The sequence below is a fragment of the Bombina bombina genome, chromosome 1, assembly GCF_027579735.1.
Source record: "Bombina bombina isolate aBomBom1 chromosome 1, aBomBom1.pri, whole genome shotgun sequence".
Lineage (NCBI taxonomy): Eukaryota > Metazoa > Chordata > Amphibia > Anura > Bombinatoridae > Bombina > Bombina bombina.
Genome location: NC_069499.1, coordinates 1,564,946,620 through 1,564,969,168, shown reverse-complemented (window position 1 = coordinate 1,564,969,168; position 22,549 = coordinate 1,564,946,620).

The following is a 22,549-nucleotide window of genomic DNA, read 5'->3' as shown; positions in this document are numbered from 1 at the left end:
TAGAGTAATATAAAAAAGCCAACACTGACAGGCTCCATATGGCCTAAAAATAAAGCGCAGCACTCTAACTGCATTTCAGAATTATGCATGGATCCTAGGAACCACTGAATTAAAGATATATTCATTACCACAAGAAAGGCAAACATTGGATACAATTTGCACTCCAGTAATAATACCCAGGCAATTCCTTTTTTCTTTTTGCCTAATAAACAACACTTTGTTCATCTGGAACAACTTTGCAAATTGTGAGTAGTAGCTGCAGGATTCATGAGTGAAAAATATAGCAATGTAAGACGTTCAGGCTTCAGAGTAAACTGGTAGAAGATTGACTCATTGATGCAAACTAAAGTTTGTTGCAGGTTCACTGTACATAGTGTAATATAGAGCTAAATGTCAGAGTAATAAGCAGAGCAGAATAGGTGATAGACAAGTTGCAAGTTTAAGACATTAAATACTGTTTGTGCATATATTGAAGAATCACAGGAAAGCTTTTTAACTGAACACATAGATGCTGAGTTCTGAATATATTAGCACATTTGGAGGAGGATATTTCAGCTATGACAATCTGTAGCAATGAATAGTTATAAAGTTCTGAGTATGATGCTGTTGTAGAAATTAGAGTGTGATTATAACCAAATGCATACTTAAAATTTAGAATAAGTTCAGAGTTTGTTAAGTAGCAGTGTCCAGGAAACAAAATGGAATTATATGGAATACTTGAGATTAGATGATTTTTTTGCTTAGCTTAAAAGGAAAGGCTGTAGTTTGAATACGCTGGTAAAATCCATACTTGAACAGTCACAGACCTCTGTTGTTCTGGAACAAAACTTCAAAGCTAATGCAATGCACATTAGGCCTTAGATGATTTAAAAAGAGGCTGAGGGAATCAGGTGCATGAATGATTATTTGATTAATTATTTGGCAGGTAAATTGAATGCAGATACTCCCCAAACAGTATGATTGTCAGTAGCAGGGAAGGCAGTCTTAAAGGGACAGTGATATCAGGCAGGCATATGTTGGTAATAGCTGCATGGAGGTAGTGAGTCCTATCCAAAACTAAAAAAGGAGGTTTGGTTATCTCTTGAAAATGCAAAATGACAATGTGAAGGCCATGGATTTCAGGTATCAAAAGATCTTGAAAATGATGAGAGCAAAACTTGAAGTCATCTTTCTTGTAGTCATCATGAGAATGTTTGAATGTAACATACAATGAGCTTCTAACCACGGAATCATCCTCAGGGTTGATAGGTGAATGTACTTCATGACAGATGACCATGAACATAACCAATGAAAAGGCATCCAGTCCTAGACATATGAACAGGCTTTCCTCCACTTCAGAATTAAAGATGCAGCATTCTGGATTGTAAGACAGATTATCCACTTTTGGATCAGAGATTTGAGTACCCTCAGAATTAACCTTCAGAAACTAGAGTGTCCTCACTAGGATCAGGTATAGGAATGCCCACACCAGGGCAAGGTTCAGGAATACCCACATCAGGGCAAGTTTCAGGAATATCCTCAGTAGGATCAGGTAAAAGAATGCCCATGCCAGGGCAAGGTTCAGGAATACCCACATCAGGGCAAGGTTCGGGAATATCCTCAGTAGGATCAGGTACAGGAATGCCCACTCCAGGGCATGGTTCAGGAATGCCCAACCTAGGGCAAGGTTCAAGAACAGAAGAACTGAAGACAAGTGTGTCAACATCAAGGCTTTGTTCATGGGCAAGATGCTTGAAGACTGGTATGCCCTCATTAGGATTAGAAACATGAATGTCCAAATTTGGGACAGTTGCTGAGATACTTGTACTGGGATCAGGTTCAACTATAGAAAAATAACTCCCTTTAGAGCCAGGAACCATACTCTCTTCTGAGCAAAGGGCAAGGCGTTCTTCAGGGTTCACCAATGTAGAATTTACAAGACCCACTTTAGAGCCAAGAACCATACTCGCTTCTGAGCAGAGGGCATGGCTATATTCAGGATCAAGTATTATTACACCCATTTCTGGGTTAAACAAAGGAATACCCATATCAGGGTCAAAAACAGGAGAGTCCACCTTGATGCCAGGTTTAGTAGTATCATCATGGGAAACAGGGACAGGAATGGCCACTGGGGAATCTTGTTGAAAAACTTTAGTACATGTTTCAGGGTCAAGAATATCCACTTTGGGACTAGGTTCAATAACTTTAGTGCATGATTCAGGGTCAAGAATGTCCACTTGGGAACTAGGTTCAATAATATCCTTACAGGGTTCAGTATCAGAAATTCATGTACAGGGAACAGATGTAGTAGAAAATGTAGGTTGATGTGAAGTATCTCCCAAGGAAAACATTTTCTTAGATGCAGTAACAGAAGAACTTTAAGAAGGTGGAGTGTACTGAAATATGCCACTCTCAGGTAGATGCAGAGGAATTGTGACCCAAGATTCTGACAGAAGTTTTCTTGGGTTCAGCAGGCATACTTATTTGAGTTAGAATTTCAGGGTTAAATTCTCCAGGGACTATCTCTGGAGAACTGAAAGGTTGTATATCTGGAACAAAATGATCTTTTGCTTCTAGCACAGAGTTTACAGACATTGAGGCAGCATGAGAGGGATGTAAGGGATCAGCAGTTGAAAGCAGTGTTTGTAATTGTAGAGTTTTAGAAGAGATACCATTAAGTGCTTCAAAAACAGACTGATGGCGACTAGAGACAACATCCAGCTTGGTGTGGAGAGTATCATGAGGCAAGAGAGGATCTGGCACAACAGCAACTGAAACAGGAGATTCAGGTTGAGTTTCCACTTTACACTTCTGAGTTTCTGTAGGCAGAAAGATTTTCTTTTTCTTCTTTTTTTTATAGAGCTTAGATAACTGATATTTCTTCCAAATGTTAGGCTTCTTAGTATGGTGCCACTATGGCCTGGAGTACCTTATATCCATTTGAGAGCAGAAATCCCCTTCATCACTGGATGCATAATTCTGAAGTAAAAAATCAGCATAGTTCTTGAGGGGACCATTTCTCCAAACAGCAGTCTGTAAACCAGATGTCTTTTCTTCCAGCTCTGAATCTGTCCAATCTACAGAATGTCTGGGAATATCAGAAATAGGAAGATCAGTATTTCCATGACAGGTTTCATGATGGGATCAGTCTGCAGCATCTATATTGTAAACATAGCATCCCAGGATGTCATTATAGCCAAATGGTTGAGATTTTGTCTGATTTTGTGGCAAATTAAAGTTGTGCTCATACCAGTTTAATGCCAGTTCAGCTGGATCTGTGAAGTCATCCTCCTCATTGACATATTCAGACTCAGAGTCAGTATCACCAAAATGGGAATCACAGACAGTAGGAGTAGATGGTTTCTGGAACAGTAGTCCTGTCTCTTTAAATCTTTAAAGATCTGATTTTTTACTGCTGAGGCTATGAATACATTCTCTTCAGTTACATAGTCAGACTCAGAATCAGTTTCACCAAAATGGAAATCACGAACATGTGGCGTAGATGAAATTCTAGAAAAGTGGTTATGTCTCTTTAAATCTTTAAAGATCCGATTTTTTTTTCTGCTGAATCTGTGTATACATTCTCTTCATTTTCACAGTCAGATTCAGAATCAGTTTCACCAAAATGGATATCACGAACATGAGGAGTAGAGGATACTCTAGAATGGGAGTACTGTGTCTTTAAATTTTTAAAAGTATAAAAATCTATTTTTCCTTTAGGGATAGCTTGGGTCTGAGATAGGTTGTAATTTTTTATTTTTCTTCCCGGGTCAACTTGTAGGAGTGAATAGTTATGAAGTTCTGAGTAAGATGCTGTTGTAGCAATAAGAGAGTGATTATAACCAAATGCATACTTGAAATTTAGAATAAGTTCAGAGTTTGTTAAGTAGCAGTGACCAGGAAACAAAATGGAATTATATGGAATACTTGCAATTAGATAATTTTTTGCTTAGCTTAAAAGGAAAGGCTGTAGTTTGAATATGCTGGTAAAATCCATACTTGAACAGTCACAGACCTCTGTTGTTCTGGAACAAAACTTCATAGACTTCATAAACCAAACTCTGGTAACCTTAATCGCATTCCTCTTACATCTAAAAACCCCTCCCCCTTCACTTGTGCACTCTGGAACTCTCGCTCTGTTTGCAACAAGCTCACTTCTATCCATGATCTCTTTATCTCCCACTCTCTTAACCTTCTGGCTCTTACAGAAACCTGGCTCTCTGCTTCAGACACAGCATCCACTGCTGCACTGTCACATGGGAGTCTCCATTTCAGCCACACTCCTAGGTCTGGCAATAGACAAGGAGGTGGTGTCGGTATTTTACTTTCCTCTCGTTGCACCTTCCAACAAATACAGCCCTTCTCTTCATTTACATTTTCTTAATTTGAAGCACACATGATTCGGTTATTCTCTCCCCTCTCTATACGTGTTGCAGTCATATACCGCCCCCTTGGCTCCCCAACTCAATTTTTAGATCACTTTGCTGCCTGGCTTCCTTATTTCCTTTCCCGAGACACCCCTGCCCTCATTCTTGGCGACTTTAACATCCCTCTTGACAATCCCACTGCCTCCTCTGCAAAACAACTTCTTCAACTCACTTCCTCTTTCGGCCTGTCACAATGGACTGACTCTCCCACTCACAAAGATGGTCATTCCCTTGATCTGAATTTCACCTATCAATGCATTCTTTCAAATTTAACAAACTCCTCTTTTCCTCTTTCTGACCATCATCTTCAAACTTGCAACATCACTTCCCTACCTACAACTCCCCCTCCCTCTACCCCTCACACCAAACTTCACAGAAGCACTAAGTCACTAGATCTACATCAGCTCGCTAGCTCTCTCAAACCTCTCCTCTCATCCATCACCTCCTTTTCCTGCCCTGACCAATCTATCTGCCAGTATAATTCCACCCTTACATCGGTCATTGACACTCTGGCCCCTCCAACCTTAGCTCAGAAACCACACTCTCATCCTCAGCCCTGGCATACTCCTCTGACACGATACTGACGCAGATGCTCCCGTACTGCTGAGCGACATTGGAGGAAATCTCGGAGTTCAGCTGACTTTCTTCACTACAAGTTCATCCTGAACTCCTACTATTCTGCCCTTAATCTTTATAAGCAACAATATTTTTCTAATCTCATCTCTACTCTTTCCTCTAACCCTAAACGTCTGTTCTCCATGTTCAACACTCTTCTCCGCCCACCCCTCTCCTAACACAACCTCTCTCTCAGCTCAAGATTTTGCCATCTACTTCAACAACAAAATTGACTCCATGAGAAGTGAAATCAGCTCTCAACATACTTCCAATCTCCCACCCCCTCAAAAGCTCACGATCACCCAAAACCCAAATATCCAAAAATGCAGCTCTTTTGCCCCTGTTAATGAGGATGAAGTTTCTGCCCTTATACTGTCCTCCCACCTCACTACCTGTCCCCTCGACCCCATCCCCTCACAGCTACTCCCCTCCCTCTCTTCTACCCTCAACCCCATACTCACACACATTTTCAACCTCTCCCTCAGCACTGTTATATTTCCCTCATCTCTAAAAGATGCACTGGTCACACATCCTCAAAAAAACCTTCCCTTGATCCAACCTCACCTTCCAACTACTGCCCTATTTCCCTACTCCCTCTTGCCTCAAAGCTCCTCGAAAAGCTAGTTTACGCATGTCTATCCCATTTCCTTACACTAAACTCTCTTCTTGACCCACTGCAATCTGGATTTCGTTCCCATCACTCTACAGAGACAGCAATTGTCAAGGTTACCAATGACCTACTTACAGCAAAATCCAAAGGCCACTTCTCTCTGCTTATCCTCCTTGACCTGTCTGCAGCCTTTGACACTGTTGACCACCCTCTTCTGCTCCAAACCCTCCAATCCTTCGGCATCTGAGACACAGCTCTCTCATGGTTCTCTTCTTCTGACTAACCGTACATTTAGTGTAGCCTTCTCCGGAGCATCCTCTGCCCCGTTACCACTTTCTGTTGGGGTACCTTAAGGCTCTGTCCTTGGTCCCCTTCTCTTTTCAATCTACACGTTGTCACTAGGTTCCTTAATAAAGTCCCATGGGTTTCAATACCATTTGTATGCCGATGACACCGAAATCTACCTCTCTGCACCAGACCTACCTCCTTCCTTACTAACCCGTGTCACTAACTGTCTCACATCTCATCTTGGATATCCTCTCACTACCTTAAGCTAAATCTCTCCAAAACTGAACTCCTTATTTTTCCCCCTTCTTCCATTGTCTCCACCCCCAAAATTTCTATAACTGTTGATAATTCTATCATTACCCCTACCCCGCACGCCCGATGTCTTGGGGTCACACTTGACTCAAATCTTTCCTTCACTCCTCACATTCAGTCCTTGGCTAAAGCCTGCCGTTTCCACCTTAAAAATATTGCTAAAATTAGACATTTCCTTACACAAGATACAACCAAGATTTTAATCCACTCTCTCATCCTTTCCCGCCTCGACTACTGCAACTCCGTCATCTCTGGTCTACCTAGCTGCCGCATAGCTCCTTTACAATCCATTATGAATGCCTCTGCCAGGCTCATCTTCCTTACTCGTCGCTCTTCATCTGCTGCACCTCTCTGCCAATCCCTTCACTGGCTTCCTCTTGCCTCTAGGATTAAACATAAAATCCTCACCCTCACATATAAAGCTCTCAACTGCACTGCTCCCCCCTACATCTCAGAACTTGTCTCTAGATACTCTCCCTTCCGTCCCCTTCGATCAGCTCAGGATCTCCTCCTCTCCTCCTCTCTTGTTACTTCCTCACATTCCCGTTTACAGGACTTCTCCAGACTGGCCCCCATCTTGTGGAATTCCCTGCCTCGCTCCATAAGACTCTCCCCTAGTTTTAACAGGTTCAAGCACTCCCTAAAAACTCTACTATTCAGGGATGCATACAACCAACACTAACCTTTCCTAACTCCATTGCTTTCCCCTTGAACCCCTTAGAATGTAAGCCTATGGGCCCAGCTGTTTAAAGATCGCTTCATAAGAGCCGACTACAACAGTGAAACTCTTGGCAGGGCCCTCTACCCACTTGACCCCTACAAAATCTATCCGACTATGTTTTACAGCGCTGCGGAATCTGTTGGCGCTCTACAAATACCTGATAATAATAATAATAATAATAATAATAATAATAATAAAAAGCTAATGCAATGCACAATAGGCCTGAGATGATTTAAAAAGAGGCTGATGGAATCAGGTGCATGAATGATTAATTATTTGGCAGGTAAGTTGAATGCAGATACTCCCCAAACAGTATGATTGTAAGTAGCAAGGAAGACAGTCTTAAAGGGACAGTGATATCAGGCAGGCATATGTTACACCCACAGACATCCAACCACCCAGAGATATAATCGTTGCTTCCGGAGTTTCAGGGATAGGTAAAAAGTCCATCACTTTGCTAGAGCACAGCAATCTTTCTCATACCTGGCCACAAAAATACAGATCTTCTAAGACTTACCAGCCAAAACACTGCAACAGAGGAAAGTATTTGCCCCCTCACATCACACCTTCGCGCCCTCAAGATCCCCTACAGATGGGGCTTTCCTCCCTCCCTCCTCAACTCCAAAAACGGACGGCACCTAGAATGTAAGGACACGGCTAAAATTACTGAATTCTGCAAGCAGCTTGACATACCTATCCCAGAAACAGCATCAACAGAACCTGCCTCAGCTACACCTTTTTCCCCATCCCATCCAAGACCGCAAAGAAGAATGTTGTCTTAGGTGGCAAGCAAACAAACCTTCACCCCCCCCCCCCCCCCAGGACGCTACCTGAACCCTATTTTCCATGGATGGATCTGACCGACTTCATAAGTACTGGACCTCCAGTGCACTTTCTCTGTTCACCCAACAGACTTTTCTATTCATGTGTAATATGTTGAACTTCTATCTTAAACTGCCCTTATTCACCTGAGAATAATACAAACACCACTAGTTTAGTTATTATGTTTGCCTACTAGATGCTAAAATTTACTCCTTGTTATACTTTAATTGCGCAAACTAGACATATTTTTTAATCTCTATACACCCATCACCAGTAGCACATGATCAGTTTTTTTTCTAAGATATCACTCTGCCTCTGAGGGTGGGTTTTGCCATGCCGTACTCACACCCCACTATTAGTTTCCTACTTAACTTTTCTTAGTCTATCTGCATTTTTCTTCTCTTTCCCCTTCCCATTCTATTGCCGCTTTCTTCTTGCCTTTACCTCAGTCTGTCTGTAACACCCCCTTAGTTTTAGTTAAATAAGTATTTTTGGTTTTTCTTTTTGTTTTGTCTTGTTTAATATATACTTATTAATACAAATGTACTTTATCTGATTTCATTTAAAGTCTTAAGGTATCTTCTACTGTAACCTTTACAAAGTTACTCACCTACACTCACTTACACTACTCGACTATATCCTTATTACTAAAACAATGACACAAACCACGACAACTACCCACCTCCATGTCAACACACAAAATGTAAAAGGCTTTCTAACTCCCCAAAAAAATCTATTGCATTCCACGACTTCTATAAGAAAAAGATTGACTTAATAATGCTTCAGGAAACCCATTTTAAAAAGTCAATTTTATCACGCCTATACTATGATTAACATTTTCTAAATTCTGTTCAACCCAAAAAATACGGGGTATGTATCTTTAAAAAATGAACATCCTTTACATAACTACAGAAATACCAGGACCCTGAAGGTAGGATCTTAATATTAGTAGGTCTCTATGGGAAGGCCGCTTACCTTAGCTAACCTGTATTCCCCAAATCATCCCTCCTTCCCCTTCTTTCACAAAGTCATAAACCAACTGTTGGAAATAGCAAAAGGCCAAATAATGCTCAACGGAGACTTCAACTTCCCAATCTGCCCTACATTAGATACATCCTCCGGGCAATCGTTCATTCACACCCATTAAATAAAAGCAAACTGTCAGGCATTACAGAATATACAAAACCAAACAATAGGAAACAGCAATCAGTTCTTTTATAATGTACAAGTGCAAGGCAGGAGACTCACTGCAAGCCTCAAATACTGCATAAAAGAACACAAAGTCCCACAGCACATAAAAGTATAACTCACTTTACTTACAAGGTGGAGGTCCAAAAAAGAACAGTGACTTTTCAGGCTATACACCCTTATAGCATGAATAAGGATGTATAGCCCGAAACATTGATGTTCTTTTTTGGACCTCCACAATGTAAATAAAGTGAGTTATACTTTTATGAGCTGTGGGACTTTATTACAGAATATACCCCTATTGGACACCTGGAGAACAAAATATACAGCAACCAGGGTTTACAACTTTTTCTCAAATCTAGACTTCATTTTCTCTGACCAAAACACACTACCCACTTTAATTGACTCAAAGATACAACACACAGTCTGGTCTGGTCACCTCCACCTATGGACTTCCAAACCAAACTCCCAACAAAACTGGAGACTTAATGACCACATCTTTATGGACCTACTTATACTCACAGATATTACGGACAAACTACTTTAATGACCCCACTGCTACTTCTGCGGTAAATAACTGTGAAGCTTACAAATGCTACATTAGGGGGGAATTACTGAAACACACTCACAAACAGCAAAAAACGAGAGCTGTCCAGTTTACTACACTCTCAAATAATTACCAATCCAAAATTACCAATCCAAAATCCCAATGACTTTTTACGTAGATGCAACAAGCTAGGGAAGTCCTTAAACCATTATCTAATTAAAAGTGCACATATGCGCTCCCTCACATCCAAATCCATTTTTTTTATAGAAAGCAATAAAGCTGCATGCCTAATGGCTACGTCCCTCAAAAAACGGCTATATAAAACATTTATAATAAATATAAAGGACCCCCTAGGAACGTCCCACTTTCACAGTAAAGACATAGGCCTCTAGTTATCAAGCCGTCAACCTCAAATACACTGGAATTCCGCAGCGTATTTGTGGCGAGGCTGATTCGCCTAAGTTATCAAGCCCTACACACCGGCAAAAGTAGAATTTAGTGACGTAAGCTTCGATCCGCCGGACTCAGTCCGACACAGATCGATTCTTACGTCACTCCAGATGTTCCACACACAAGTTCGGCACAATCTGACTACTTTTGCTAGTTATCAAAAAACTAGCAGGTACGCTAGGCACTTTTCCGGCCCAGCGTACCTGGTTTTCAATCCGCCACCCTGGAGGCGGCGGATCCCATAGGAATCAAAGGGAGTCTGACCATAGCGAAAGTTCATGTTCGCTGCAGCCCGACATCCCATTGATTCCTATGGGAGCTGTCTACACCTAACACCCTAACATGTACCCCGAGTCTAAACACCCCTAATCTGTCCCCCGCAACTAAATAAAGTTATTACCCCCTAAACCAGCGCTCCCGGAGCCCACCGCCACTCTAATAAACTGATTAACCCCGAAACCGCCGTTCCCGGACCCCGCCGCCACTGTAATAAATATGTTAACCCCTAAACTGCCGCTCCCGGACCCCGCCCCCACTATAATAAATTTATTAACCCCTATCCTGCCCCCCTACACTGCCGCCACCTATAATACATTTATTAACACCTATCCTGCCCCCCCTACACCGCCGCCACTATAATAAAATTATTAACCCCTAAACCTAAGTCTAACCCTAACACCCCTCTAACTTAAATATTAATTAAATACATCTAAATATTATAACTCTTATTAACTAAATTAATCCTATTTAAAACTAAATACTTACCTGTAAAATAAACCCTAATATAGCTACAATATAAATAATAATTATATTGTAGCTATCTTAGGATTTATTCTTATTTTACAGGCAACTTTCAATTTATTTTAACTAGGTACAATAGCTATTAAATAGTTATTAACTATTTAATAGCTACCTAGTTAAAATAAAGAGAAATTTACCTGTAAAATAAAAACTAACCTAAGTTACAAGTACACCTAACACTACACTATACTTTAATAAATTATTCCTATTTAAAACTAAATACTTACCTGTAAAATAAACCCTAAGATAGCTACAATGTAATTAATAATTACATTGTAGATATTTTAGGATTTATATTTATTTTACAGGTAACTTTGTATTTATTTTAGCTAGTTAGAATAGTTATTAAATAGTTATTAACTATTTAATAACTACCTAGCTAAAAGAAATACAAAATTACCTGTAAAATAAATCTTAACCTAAGTTACAATTAAACCTAACACTACACTATCATTAAATTAATTAAATAAATTACCTACAAATAACTACAATTAAATACAATTAAATAAACTAACTAAAGTACAAAAAATAAAAAAAACTAAGTTAAAAAAAATAAAAAAAATAAGTTACAAACATTTCAAAAATATTACAACAATTTTAAGCTACTTACACCTAATCTAAGCAACCCTTATAAAATAACAAAGCCCCCCAAAATAAAAAAATGCCCTACCCTATTCTACATTAAAAAGTTAACAGCTCTATTACCTTACCAGCCCTTAAAAGGGCCTTTTGCGGGGCATGCCCCAAAGAAAACAGCTCTTTTGCCTGTAAAATAAAAATACAAACCCCCCCAACATTAAAACCCACCACCCACACACCCCTACTCTAACCCAAACCCCCCTTAAATAAACCTAACACTACCCCCCTGAAGATCATCCTACCTTTAGCTGTCTTCAGCCAGCCGACCACCGATGGAAAAGAAGAGGACATCCGCAGCGGCCGAAGTCTTCATCCAAGGGGCACTGAAGAAGTCTTCCATCCGATTGAAGTCATCATCCAGGCGGCATCTTCAATCTTCATCCATCCGGAGCAGAGCAGAGCCATCTTCAGACGAGCCGACGCGGAGCCATCCTCTTCTACCGACAGACTAACGACGAATGACGGTTCCTTTAAGTGACATCATCCAAGATGGCGTCCCTCGAATTCCAATTGGCTGATAGGATTCTATCAGCCAATTGGAATTAAGGTAGGAAAAATCTGATTGGCTGATTGAATCAGCCAATCAGATTGAAGTTCAATCCGATTGGCTGATCCAATCAGACAATCAGATTAAGCTCACATTCTATTGGCTGATCAGAACAGCCAATAGAATGCCTTCTTGAATGACTTCAATCGGATGGAAGACTTCTTCAGCGCCCCTTGGATGATGACTTCTGCCGCTCTGGATCTCTTCTTCAGTTCCATCGGTGGGTCGGCTGGCTGAAGACGGCTAAAGGTAGGATGATCTTCAGGGGGGTAGTGTTAGATTTATTTAAGGGGGGTTTGGGTTAGAGTAGGGGTGTATGGGTGGTGGGTTTTAATGTTGGGGGGGTTGTATTTTTATTTTACAGGCAAAAGAGCTGTTTTCTTTGGGGCATGCCCCGCAAAAGGCCCTTTTAAGGGCTGGTAAGGTAATAGAGCTGGTAACTTTTTAATGTAGAATAGGGTAGGGATTTTTTTTTATTTTGGGGGGCTTTGTTATTTTATTAGGGGGCTTAGATTAGGTGTAAGTAGCTTAAAATTGTTGTAATATTTTTTAAATGTTTGTAACTTATTTTTTTAATTTTTTGTAACTTAGCTTTTTTATTTTTTGTACTTTAGTTAGTTTATTTAATTTAATTTAATTGAATTGTAGTTATTTGTAGCTAATTTATTTAATTAATTTAATGATAGTGTAGTGTTAGGTTTAATTGTAACTAAGGTTAGGATTTATTTTACAGGTAATTTTGTATTTCTTTTAGCTAGGTAGTTATTAAATAGTTAATAACTATTTAATAACTATTCTAACTAGCTAAAATAAGTACAAAGTTATCTGTAAAATAAATATAAATCCTAAAATAGCTACAATGTAATTATTAATTACATTGTAGCTATCTTAGGGTTTATTTTACAGGTAAGTATTTAGTTTTAATTAGGAATAATTTATTAAAGTATAGTGTAGTGTTAGGTGTAATTGTAACTTAGGTTAGTTTTTATTTTACAGGTACATTTCTCTTTATTTTAACTAGGTAGCTATTAAATAGTTAATAACTATTTAATAGCTATTGTACCTAGTTAAAATAAATTGAAAGTTGCCTGTAAAATAAAAATAAATCCTAAGATAGCTACAATATAATTATTATTTATATTGTAGCTATATTAGGGTTTATTTTAAAGGTAAGTATTTAGTTTTAAATAGGATTAATTTAGTTAATAAGAGAAATATTATTTAGATTTATTTAATTAATATTTAAGTTAGGGGGGTGTTAGGGTTAGTGTTAGACTTAGGTTTAGGGGTTAATAATTTTATTACAGTGGCGGTGGTGTAGGGGGGGCAGGATAGGGGTTAATAAATTTATTATAAGTGGCGACGGTGTAGGGGGGGCAGATTAGGGGTTAATAAGTTTAATATAGGTGGCGGCGGGGTCCGGGAGCGGCGGATTAGGGGTTAAACAATTTATTTATTTGCGGCGGGGTCCGGGAGCGGCAGGATAGGGGTTAATAACTTTATTATAGGTGGCGACGGTGTAGGGGGGCAGATTAGGGGTTAATAGGTATTATGTAGGTGGGGGCGGGGTCCGGGAGCGGCGGTTTAGGGGTTAATACATATATTATAGTTGTGGCGGAGACCGGGAGCGGCGGTTTAGGGGTTAACATATTTATTATAGTGGCGGTGGGCTCCGGGAGTGGCGGTTTAGGGGTTAACATATTTATTATAGTGGCGGTCGGCTCCGGGAGTGGCGGTTTAGGGGTTAATAAGATTATTAGAGTGGCGGTGGGCTCCGGGAGCGGCGGTTTAGGGGGTAATGCATTTATTTAGTTGCGGCGGTGTAGGGGGGACAGATTAGGGGTGTTTAGACTCGGGGTACATGTTAGGGTGTTAAGTGTAGACAGCTCCCATAGGAATCAATGGGATGTCTGGCAGCAGCAAACATGAACTTTTGCTATGGTCAGACTCCCATTGATTCCAGGGCGTCGGTTTGAAAACCAGGTACGCTGGGCCGGAAAAGTGCCGAGTGTACCTGCTAGTTTTTTGATAGCTAGCAAAAGTAGTGAGATTGTGCCGCACTTGTGTGCGGAACATCTGGAGTGACGTAAGAATCGATCTGTGTCGAACTGAGTCCGGCGGATCGAAGCTTACGTCACTATATTCTACTTTTGCCGGTGTCTAGGGATTGATAACTAAGGCGAATCAGCCTCGCCACAAATACACTGAGGAATTCCAGAGTATTTGAGGTAGACGGCTTGATAACTAGAGGCCTATATATGTTTGTGATTTGTCACTTTTTTCATTCTGAGGAAGGGGTATGTGCGATCCCCGAAACGTCAATAAAGAGTTAAGTTGCCTTTTGGTTTACCAACTACTAAGAAGTCCTGAGAATGCTTTCTTTCATAGGAGATATATATATATATATATATATATATATATATATATATATATGTATACATATACAAAATAGAATATTGCCGCACATCCACTTCTATATTATCAAAACATTTTAAATATTGCAAAAATTCACCTAAGCTCATATTTTAAAATTGGGATCTTAGTCACACAATATGGCCATATTTTGTTTAAGCTAGTCACCAACTTATAATGAGGTGCTCTCATTATAGAACATTAAAAGTGTGTATAAAGCCAGAGAGGCTCATTCTTAGATGCATAGTTAAAGCAGGAATGTTACAGCCCAGAAAGGCATCACATTGCAGTGTTAGGACCAGTCAACATTGGGACACCTTGTAAGTTGGTAACTGACTTAAGCAAATATGGCCATATTGTGTGACTAAGATCACAATTTTAAAAAATGAGCTTAGGTGAATTTTTGCAATATTTAAAATGTTTTGATAATATTGAAGTGTATGTGCGGCAATATTCTATTTTGTGCAATTATTTGGTTGTTTGCTTTCACCCTTAAGAAGTAATATTAAAATAATTTTGTAAGGTGTGCAGAAACATTTGTATTTATAGATATAAAATGGAGCTTTTTGGGGATTTCAACCTGGCATATGTATTTCCTCCCTTTCCCCTCATCTCAAGAGTTCTTCAGAAAACCATCCAAGACAAGGTAAGAGTCATTGCTGCTCTGCATTGGTGATTCAGAAGGCATTGGTTTCATCTGCTACTCAAACCTCTTTCAGTTATTCAGGATCTCCTTTGTCAAGGGCTAGTGTTTCATCTGAATCCTCAAACTCTTTCTCTCAGGGTATGGAAACTGAACGGTGCCACCTTCAGAAGTTAGGACTTTCAAAGAGCCTTATATATTTTATTTTTCTGGCTAAGAAGCCTTCTAGATCTTCAGTTAATCAAAATGTTTGGAATACTTTTGTTGCCTGGTGTGAAGATCATAAAAAATTTTTATCAAGTGAAGGCATCTACTGTTTTGGAGTTTTAGTTTTATGGATACCAAAAAGGTCTGTGTTTGTTAATCCTGCAATTTCAAGCTCTTCTGTGTTTCAAACCTCCAGTGTGCACTTTTTTACCCGTTGGGAATTACCTTTGGTTTTGTCTGCTTTGATATCGGCCCCCTTTGAATCTCTGTAAATTTGTAATGCCTTACTTTGAAAACCATTTTTCTTCTTGCTGTTACTTCAGCTAGATCAGTTTCTGAACTTCACGCTCAGCGGATTCCCCTTCTACAGTTTTTCATCAAGACAAGGTATTCCTTCATACAGTACCATAGTTTCTTCCTAAAGTGGTTTCAGCTTTTCACATGAATCAAGAGATTATCCTTCCCACCTTTTGTAGAGAGGAGAACCCTTTTGCTGGTCAATACCTTTATACACTTGATGGTCAGATGTCTTTGTATTAACTTGGAAAGAGCTAGGGACTTACACAAAACATCTTGTTTCTTTGTTATTCCCTTTGGAAAGAGAAAAGACTGTGCTCCAGTGAAGCAGACCATTGCTCTTTTTATTATTATATGTATCATCGCAGCTCACAAGCTTCAGCGACTTCCTGACTCCTAATGGCATTACTCAATGAGAACAAAATCCACATCTTGGGCTTTACAGGCTATCAGTATATACATTCTGCACTCCTCCTCTGCCAAATTTGGAAGAAATGTTTTGTCTTCTGTTTCTCAATAAATCTTGTGTATTTTTTGCAGCATATATTTTGTAGTTCTATATTTTTACCCACCCATTGTTTACTGATTTGTGAATGCTTCATGTTAATGGGGATCTAATTAAAGGGCCAATATAACAAGACATTATCGGCAATTTCTATATCTTGGGGCTCGTCTTATTGGATCCCCATTAAACCCCCTTTTATATCACATTTTGGATTCATCCTTTGTTCATACCACTGTACACCAAACTGGCAATGAGGGAGTTTGTTAGGGGTTTGCTTATATTTAGGTCTGTGGATGGGGCCTGTTTCTGTCTCTCCCCCTTCAGGGAAGAGGATTCATCAGCTCAATGGGGATCAAATTTTAAGTGGGCCAAGATATAGAAATAACAGTTTTATCTGCCAATAGGATTCTTATTAATTGCATTAAAGATGGCTCCCTCTGCTTTATTAGTGGGCAGTAACAAACCTCGCAAGCATAAAATATGTATTTTTTACAATTCAGCAGCACCTTTGTTAAAAAAAGGGAAACATCTAATAAATGTAAACATTATTTTTAGATGCTCCTTTGTGTTCCTTTAATGTCACCACTACCCTAACTCCGCCTCCATCCCACCTAGTCACTCCCTCACACCCCCTCCCCCGGACTTAAATGAACATGAAGCACAACATTTTTCTTTCATGAATCAGGAAAGCAGCTCTCTAACCCTCCCCCCTCTACCTATTTGCCGCCATCTTTGGTAGCAGCTGTCTGCCAGTACCAAGTTTGCTAAATTTGCTAAATTTTAGGCTTTTTTTCATACAAAAAAATAAAAATCCCATTTTTTTTCTGTAGCGTAGCTGCCCCTCCTCAATACCCTCCCCCCTCCCAGATCCCTTTCCCAAAACTTATCCCCCCCTCTCCCTCCTTCCCTTTCACTAAAAATGTTCCATAGTGTATCGGTCCCACCTGCTCCCACCCCCTTGCGCGCTCCCGGACCTCTCTTCCCCACTCACCAGAAATCCTCCAGTGATGGACCGCCCACCTGCCTCCCTGCTATCCCCTCCACGCCACCAATGATCGGCACCATCGCAGGCCGATGCAGAGAGGGCCACAGAGTGTCTCTCTCTGCATCGGTTGCTTAAAAAAGGGTATTGCAGGATGCCTCAATATCGAGGCATCATTGAAATACAGTGAAAGCGGCTGGAAGCGATCACTATTGCTTTCAGGGCTTGAAACTCCTGAGAACGTACCAGGCACGACCTTGGTCGTTAAGGGATCAAAAAAAAGTTTTCAATGCATTTTTAATATCAAATTTACTTTGTTCTCTTGGTAATCTTTGTTGAAGTGAATACCTAGGTTGGTAGTGTGCACTTGTAGTAGTTTTGCTAGAATGCTTTTGAGCAAAAGATGGCAGCTTTCTGCACAATGCACAACTGTTAAAGCATGGCTGCCATATAGTGCTCCAGACACATAAATACTCCTGAGCCTACCTACCTGCTTTTCAACAAAGTGTACCAAAAAAGTTAAATACATTTGAAAATAGATATGTAGATGGATAGAAAGATTGATAGAAATATATATATATTTATAGAGAGAGAGATTATAGATAGAGATGATAGACAGATAGATAGATAGATAAATAGAGAGAGAGATAGATAGAGATAGATAGATTGCTAGATAGATAGATAGATAGATAGATAGATAGATAGATAGTTAGTTAGATTGCTAGATAGATAGATAGATAGATAGATAGAGATGATATAGATAGATAGATATATATAGATAGATAGATAGATAGATAGATAGATAGATAGATAGATAGATAGATAGATTGATTGATTGATTGATTGATAGATAGATAGTTAGATAGATAGATAAATAGAGAGAGAGACAGATAGAGATATATAAGATAGATAGATAGATAGATGATAGATAGATGATAGATAGATAGATAGATAGATAGATAGATGATAGATAGATAGATAGATAGATAGATAGATGATAGATAGATAGATAGATAGATAGATAGATAGATAGATAGATAGATTGATTGATAGATAGATAGATAGATAGATAGTTAGATAGATAGATAGATAGATAGAGAGAGAGACAGATAGAGATATATAAGATAGATAGATAGATAGATAGATAGATGATAGATAGATAGATAGATAGATAGATAGATAGATAGATGATAGATAGATAGATAGATAGATAGATAGATGATAGATAGATAGATAGATAGATAGATAGATGATAGATAGATAGATAGATAGATAGATAGATAGATGATAGATAGATAGATGATAGATAGATAGATAGATAAATAGTGTAGACACACCAAGTTTAACTAGGGCACCATAAAGGCAAACTCCTCTTAGTATTCCCTTGTTTTACAGAGGTATTTATTTATCATAGTTTAAATGTATTACAGGTTAGAGGAGTGGTGCTAGCATTAAATTTAATATTGCAAAAAATTGTGGAACTGAGTTCCACGGACAGAAAATGCTTGTATAGCACTCTTATGCCCAGACTATTATAAGGGCAGCAAACAATGTAAAAATAATAAAATATAACTTTTATTAGTTCTTTAAAAGATGGGTAAATGACATACATTATTAAAATCCCTATCATAAGCAGTATGGCTAATAATATGTTTGTCTCTTTATAAATCTACTAGTACTAAAGCCCGTTCACACGAGCCATTTTTTGCAATACAGAGGTCCCACCCCTTGCGCGCTATCCCTCCCCCCTCTCTTTTGCTCTCTCTTTTTCCCTCCCCCCCTCTCTTTTGCTGTCTCTCTCTCCCCCTCTCTTTTGCGCTCTCTCCCCCTCTCTTTTGAGCTCTCTCCCCCCTCTCTTTTGCGCTCTCTCCCCCCTCTCTTTTGCGATCTCTCCCCCCTCTCTTTTGCACTCTCTCTCTCCCACCTCTTTTGCGCTCTCTCTCTCTCCCCCCTCTTTTGCGCTCTCTCTCTCTCCCCCTCTCTTTTGCGCTCTCTCTCCCCCCTCTCTTTTGCGCTCTCTCCCACACTCTCTTTTGCGCTCTCTCCCCCCTCTCTTTTGTGCTCTCTCTCTCCCCCCTCTCTCTCTCTCTCCCCTACCCTCTCTCCCCCCTCTATCCCCCCTCCCTCCCTCTCTCCCCCCCTCTCTCTCACCCCCCTTCTCTCTCTCTCCCCCCTCTCTCTCCTCTCTCTCTCTCCCCTCCCTCTCTCCCCTCTCTCTCTCCCCTCTCTCTCTCCCCCCTCTCTCTCTCCCCTCTCTTTTTATCTCTCCCCCTCTCTATCTCTCTCCCCTTTATCTTGCGAGTGACCGCGCCAAGCCACGCCCCCTGCATGCCCGGCCACACCCCCTTCAAGCCCTTCATGCCCGGTCACGCCCCCTTCACGGCCCTTCATGCAAGGCCACGCCCCTTCATGTCCGGCCACGCCCCGATCACGCCCGGCCACGCCAACCTCTGCCGCAGATTAGGTAGGGATCGCAAAGGCCAGGTGTGTTTGTCCTCGTGCTGTCTCTACTGCGCATGACAGCTTTGGACAAACACACTTGGCCTTTTATATAATAGGATGTTGGCCTTTATCTCTTGATGTTAATTAAATGGAGATAATCTAGTTGTACAGTTGATTAATGTGTAAGTTTTCAGTGTAAGTTTTTTTTGGCTAATGCAATCAGCAAATAGGATTGAGCTTCAACCCTATTGGCTGATCCAATCAGTCAATAGGATTGAGCTCGCATTCTATTGGTGGATTGGAGCAGCCAATAGAATGCAAGCTCAATCCTATTGGCTGATTGGGTCAGCCAATAGGATTAAAGCTCAATATTATTGACTGATTGCATCAGCCAATAGGATTTTTTAGCCTTTAATTCCGATTGGCTGATAGAATTCTATCAGTCAATCGTAATTCAAGGGACGCCATCTTGGATGACGTCATTTAATGGAACCTTCATTCTTCAAGATCCAGCGAAACAAGAGGATGCTTAGCGCCGGATGTCTTGAAGATGGAGCCGCTCTGCGTCGGAAGGATGAAGATAGAAGATGCCGTCTGGATGAAGACTTCTGCCCACCTGGAGGACGACTTCTTGCTGCTTGGATGAAGACTTCTCCCGGATTCGTTGAGGACTTCTTGACGCTTGGCTGAAGACTTCTCCCGGCTGGATGAGGATGGATGTCCTGTCTTCAAAAACTGTAAGTGGATCTTCGGGGGTTGGTGTTAGTTTTCTTTAAGGGTTTATTGGGGGGGGGTTTATTTTTAGATTAGGGACTTTGGGCAACGTAAAAGAGCTAAATGCCCTTTTAAGGGCACTGCCCATCCAAATGCCCTTTTCAGGGCAATGGGGAGCTTAGGTTTTTTTTAGTTAGGTTTTTATTTGGAGGGTTTGGTTGTGTGGGCGGGGGGTTTTACTGTTGGGGGGTTGTTTGTATTTTTTTTACAAGTAAAAGAGCTGATTTCTTTGGGGCAATGCCTCGCAAAAGGCCCTTTTAAGGGCCATTGGCAGTTTAGTGTATGCTAGGGGTTTTTTTTTATTTTGGGGGGGGCTTTTTATTTTGATAGGGCTATTAGATTAGGTGTTATTAGTTTAAATATTTGATAATATCTTTTTTATCTTGTGTAATTTAGTGTTTATTATTTTTTGTAATTTAGATAAATGTATTTTGTTAATTTAATTTATTTAATTTTAGTGTAATGTTAGGTTTTATTTTACAGGTAAATTTGTATTTATTTTGACTAGGTAGCTATTAAATAGTTAATAACTATTTACTAACTAGTCTACCTAGTTAAAATAAATACAAACTTACCTGTGAAATAAAAATAAAACAGCTAGATACAATATAACTATATACCAGCTCAAGAAAGAGGTAACACATTTAAGACCGGTGGAGTCAGCATGCATGCTGATGGCAGTCTGACCAAGTGGGTTTTGCATTAGCTGACGGTGGTCCATATTGACTTTTACCTTGCTGGTTTCGATATGGGCATTTCATATATGGTCTGTAAGGAACATTAATATTGGACATTCTTTTGCTTGCTTGGATTTATTCCTACTAACACCTCTCTGCTAACAATTAACTCTTAGCTTGTGCATCTGTATTTGCAACCATATGGAACTACTCTGTTGCCAAAAATGCAACCGAACCTATTATACTTAAAGGGACATAAAACCCAAATTTTTTTCTTTCATGATTTAGAAAGAGCATGCAATTTTTAACAATATTCTAATTTACTTCAATTATCTAATTTGCTTCATTCTCTTAATATTCTTTACTGAAAAGATAGGCTCAGGAGCTGCTGATTGGTGGCTGAACATAGATGCCTTGTGTGATTGGCTCACCCATGTGCATTGCTATTTCTTCAACTAAGGATACCTAAAAAATGAAGCAAATTAGATAATAGAAGTAAATTGGAATGTTGTTTAAAATTGTATTCTCTACCTGAATTATGAAAGAACATTTTTGGGTTTAGTGTCCCTTTAACTGTTCTATCTTATATATGGTGCACCATATGAACTTTCCAAGTTAATTTTTGCTCTCTTTTTTGTGAGGGGCCCATGTTTTTTTTGTGTTTGTGTGTCTGTTTGTTTTCATATGTCTGATCACATTTAGTAGTTTTGTATTAATTAATATATGTTGGCTTTTATATGAACATTTTTATGATAACATACATTTCTATTTTTGCATATTACCTTACTGTCTCAGTCTCCATAATCTATATCTATAAGTGAGTGTGCTTGATCCCTGGTCTTTTGGATAGTGGTTATTTCGCATATCCACTTTTCTTTGTTAAATCCAGTGTATATATTGTTTCCAGGTTGCACCTCCCTTGCACATTCAATCTATTATAGTTGAGCGAGCTGCTTTCTCACTGACTCTCAATTTTAGATTAAATGTGTTATACAACAGAGAACTTAAAATTACATAACAATAACATTTGAATGTGCATGAGTGAATAGAAACATTTTTTGCAATTTAATTGCATAGGTGCAATTCTTTTTAGCGGCATTGGTACATATTCTGCAAATGCCCTTCTTCACACACACACACACATATGTACACATACCTACACACATATGTACACACACACACACACATATACACATACCTACACACATATGTACATACACACACATACACACATATACACATACCTACACACATATGTACACACACACACATATACACATACCTACACACACACACACACATATGCACATACCTACACACATATGTACACACACACACACATATACACATACCTACACACACACACACACACACACACACACACATACACATACCTACACACATATGTACACACACACACACACATACACATACCTACACACACACACACACATATACACATACCTACACACACACACACATATACACATACCTACACACATATGTACACACACACACACACACACACACACATATACACATACCTACACACACACACACACACACACACACACACACATATACACATACCTACACACATATGTACACATGCACACATACAGACACACTCATGAACATGCATATACACATACCCAAATATACAC